This window comes from Neomonachus schauinslandi, chromosome 6 (genome assembly GCF_002201575.2).
Source record: "Neomonachus schauinslandi chromosome 6, ASM220157v2, whole genome shotgun sequence".
Classification (NCBI taxonomy): domain Eukaryota; kingdom Metazoa; phylum Chordata; class Mammalia; order Carnivora; family Phocidae; genus Neomonachus; species Neomonachus schauinslandi.
The window spans coordinates 99,252,812-99,257,676 of record NC_058408.1 but is presented as its reverse complement, the minus strand read 5'-3'; positions in this window follow the sequence as shown (position 1 = coordinate 99,257,676).

Below are 4,865 nucleotides of genomic sequence, written 5' to 3'. Positions count from 1 at the left end.
GCTCAGCAGCTTAGTACCAATGTGACCTCGGGCAAGTATTTAAGCAATCCAAGCCTCAGCTTTCTCATCAGTAAAATGAGAATGATTATACCTACAGAATACAATGTGAAGGGAGTTGTGCATGAGGCCTGTGTCCAAAGCACTCAGCACTATGCCTGGCACAAAATTGGTAACAACTGGTTTCCAACGTGTTTTTCCATCTATGGAATGGCCTCCACCTCACCCCTAATTCCCAGGTGTCTACAGTGTCTGTTAGTAGCCATAGAATGAAAGATGCTGGGGGGTGGGGGGTGAGAATGTATTCAAGTTCCTTCCATTGAATTATCTGCTCCCTGAAGACTCTTCCTGCCCCATTGGGTCTCTGGTTAATCATATTAGCTCTCCTGGGCCTTTCCTGCATACCCAGCCAGCTATGTGCATCTCCCTTTAACCTGCCTTTGAAGCCTGGGGCCCTTTGATGTGAGTGGGGGATGCACCAGCCTGGGATCCTGCCAGCCTTGTGGTCAGTAGCTATCAGGACACAGGGCTTAGTGGAGTTCGGAAATACAAGTCCCCCCCACCCTGCCTGAGTTACCCCAAGTGCAGGCTTTGCGTCAGACTGCCTGGGGCCCGGATTCTAGCCCTGCTTTTAACTGCCTGCGTGACCTGGGGCAATTCACCCAGCCCCTCTGAGCCTCGAACCCCTCAGCTGTAGAACGAAGCTGACAGAAGCACCTACCTCGTGGGTTTGTGGAAAGACAGAAGAGAGAGGAAAAAAGAGAAAGAGATGATGCTGTTTTCCATCGTACTTAGTAAGACTCCTCCAGTGAGTCTACAGACCTAGAAGGCTTTGGTATTCCAAATTTTAGTGCACTTTGAAGCTTCAGCAGAAGTATAGTCTATTAAGCGGACTTCTATTTCAGAGCTATAAAAGCTACAAATTTACAAAGAACACAAGCTTAATTATCTAAATTTCTTTTTTTTTTTTTAAGATTGACTTATTTATTTTAGAGAGAAAGCAGGGAGGGGTAGAGGGAGAGGGAGGGAATCTCAAGCAGACTCCCCCCTGAGCTGGGAGCCTGATGTGGGTCTCAATCTCACGACCCTGAGATCATGACCTGAGCTGAAATCAAGAGTCAGATGCTTAACCATCTGAGCCACCCAGGCGCCCCTCTAAATTTCTTTTATGCTTATTTAGTTTTATGGGTTTTGAATAATAATTTTTGTATTTCGAAGGTTTATTATAGTTACACTCATTGTGACAAATTTATTTTCTTATTTTTTTTAAAGATCTTATTTAAGTAATTGCTATACCCAGCATGGGGCCTGAACTTACTACCTGAGATCGAGAATCTCACACTTGGGCCCCTGGGTGGCTCATTTGGTTAAGCAACTGCCTTCTGCTCAGGTCATGATCCCAGGGTCCTGGGATCGAGTCCCGCATCGGGCTCCCTGCTCAGTGGGGAGTCTGCTTCTCCCTCTGCCTCTGACTGCCACTCCTCCTGCTTGTGCTCTCTCTCTCTGTCAAATAAATAAATAACATCTTTTGAAAAAAAATTTTTTTAATTAAAAAAAAAGAATCCCACACTCTACCAACTGAGCCAGCCAGGTGCCCCCATTGTTACAGCTTTAGTAAAGTATAACTGACACACATCAGCTGCAGATACCTGAAGTGTTTGGTAAAGCCTTGACATACTATACATCCATTGTTACAATCAAGACAATAAATGTACTTATCACCCCCAAAACTCTCCTTGTGCCCTTTTGTAATATCTCCCTCTCCCCTCTCCTCCCAGACAACCACTTAGCCACATTCTGCACTGCTTATCTGCAATCATTAGTTTGCATTTTCTAAAATTTGATAGAGGGCGCCTGGGTGGCTCAGTTGGTTAAGCGACTGCCTTCGGCTCAGGTCATGATCCTGGAGTCCCGGGATCGAGTCCCGCATCGGGCTCCCTGCTCGGCAGGGAGTCTGCTTCTCCCTCTGACCCTCCCCCCTCTCATGTGCTTGCTCTCTCTCACCTTCTCTCTCTCAAATAAATAAATAAAATCTTTAAAAAGAAAAAATAAATAAAATTTGATAGAAATAGAATCATACAGTATATCCTATCTTTTGTCTGGCTTCTTTAACTCAGCATCATTATTTTGAGGTTCACCCTCGCTGCGTGTGTCAACAGTTAATTGTCAAGCAGCATTCCAATGTACAGATACACTACAGTTGTGTGTCCAGTAACCCACGAATGGGCGCTCGGGTTGTTCTGAATTTCAGATAATGAAATTTTCATTTAATGTTTTTTGGAAGACAGCAAAGGTCGGCTGGAACGAAAAAAATTAAATAAAAATGTCTTATTAAAAGTTCACAAACTAGGGGCACCTGGGTGGCTCAGTCGGTTAAGCGTCTGCCTTCGGCTCAGGTCATGATCCCAGGGTCCTAGGATCGAGCCCCGCATCGGGCTCCCTGCTCAGCGGGAAAGCCTGCTTCTCCCTCTCCCACTCCCTCTGCTTGTGTTCTGCTCTCGCTGTGTCTCTCTCTGTCAAATAAATAAATAAAATCTTAAAAAAAATTCACAAACTAAATTAGTACGAAAGGAATTTATATAATTGCACTGTCAAAGGGTGGTTTTGTAAGTTTCTCTCCTTGGTACTTTTGACATGGTTAACATTTCAAAGGGCACGAAAAGTGTACCCTGACTTTGGGGGCTCCCTTTAATAAGTGCCCTCAGGAGATTACTGTGGTCAAGCAGTTTCGGGGGACACCAAGTCACAGTGCACGTAAACCTCTCAGCAGAGCCAGTACCTGGCACGGGAGTGACACTCCCTAGGTTCTCCTTATTCTCCCTCGAAGGTTTGCCCTTAGTTCTGCTTCTTTTCCCTGCTCCCCCCACACGCGCGCACTCACACACGCACGCACTCACACACGCATGCACGCACACACGCGCACACACACGTGCACGCACGGAGGCTCTCCACCCCCAGCCACGCTTGTATCGTCTAAGTCCAGCTCACCTCCAGCACCAGCGAGTCCCAGGGGAAGGAGATGGGGAGGTGGGAAGCAGGAGGTGGCTGGCGGGGCTGTGGGAATCTCTGAGAAGCTTCCCAGTGGGAGGACAGGGATTCTCTTGGTGGTCTCTTTGTTTGTTTCCCAGGGCAGGCTGAGCCTTCACCTCCTGACCCTGTGGGAAGCACAAGTGGAGCCTGGGCTCTACTCAGGAGGGGTTGGGAAGGAGAGCCCGGGCTGGACGGAGCATCAGATTCCAAGTCAGACAGGCCTGGCCCCTACCGGCTGTACCATCTCAGGCTAGTCGCCCTCTCCAAGGGTGATGCCAGCCCTGCTCAGGTCACCCAGCTCCTGCAAGGATCCGGAGCACGAATGGAGGCAAGAGGGTGGCACAGATGGTTCCCTAACATGAATCATGGTCAGACGGAGCCAGAAGCACTAAGGAGGCACTCTCTTGCTGATGTTAAGACATCAGCAGGCTAAGACAGGTGTACTAAGCATTTATTGAGCATCTACTGTGTACCCCCCCTCCATGTGCTCAGGACAGTGAAGTAGAAGAACTTGAAACCAGAGGAAGCTGGTGACCCTGTGGGGCTTACGTCCTTTTGGTGCCCACTGGATCTCCCTATCCTTGTCTTCTTACCTCTGTGTCCCCCAGTCCAGGGACTGGGTTAGGTGTGTTTATTCAATGAATACGTACTGAGCACCTGTATGTGTCCAGATCTGTGCTAAACCCTGGAGGTTCAGTGATGAACTGAACAGACAGGGAATCTGGCTTAAAGCCCAGTGCTGGTGGAGGGAAGAGACAAAAACTGAGCAGTACCAAGCACAAGTTAATTTCTGACCATGGAAGAAACAAACATGGTGATGTGATAGAGTGCAGAAGACCAACTGAGATGGGGTAAGTGGAGAAGGTCTTCTCTGTGCAAGGGCGGTAATAAACGACAGTACTGGGACATGGTAGTATCCAGTCTCACTTAAAAAAGTCAGAATAACTTAGGGTCCATCACAGCTTGACCACTTGCTGGGGGTTCCACCTTGAGCAAGCTCTGAGCCACAGTTTCTTCACCTGTAAAATGGGAGTAAATCTCCAATCTGCTTTCTAGGGATAAGAGGGGTAAATTAGATAATGCAAACACCTTGTGGTAAGCACTTATTAAATAATAGATTATTTATAGCTCATCCAGCCTGGGCCAGGTATCCACAATCTGTGGGTTAGTCCCCGTGGAGCAGAACACTCCTGAGTCTGTTTCCTAACTGATTCTAGAGTGTCTTTCTCTCATCCAACATACAGCACGCATCTCAAACTCACTTATCTCAGGGGGCCAGGCAAATGGGCGCAATAAGTTAAGGAGTGGTGGGGACCGTGGCGCACTGTAGAAAACAGAGCCTGCCAGAAAGAAAGCAGCTACCATTCAGCTTTAGGGAACATTTGCCATGTTGAAATGAGGGCCAAGACCTTTATAAAACCATTTTATTCAGGGGCGCCTGGCTGGCTCAGTCGGTAGAGCATGCGACTCTTGATCTCAGGGTCATGAGTTTGAGCCCCACGTTGGGGGTAGAGATTACTTTTAAAAAATGCAAAACTACTTTATTCAAAATCTAAAGCATTTTTAGTGTTGATGATTTAAATAAAAACCTTTCAAAACATTGTTGGGGGTAGACAAAACACTATTGCTATAAGCCCAGAATGGCTGCAGGCATGGTTTGCAACCTCCACTTACGGAGTTCCAAGCCCTCTGCTGAGCACTCGGAAGAATGCAGAGCAAGGCAGGTGGCAGGCTCGCTGGTGGAAACCTCCTGAGGGCTTGAGGACCTCAACCCTCAACAAAGGGTGACTTGGTCTCTCTCCCCGTGTAGACTCTGAACCAAGCCACTCTTTGTTGAG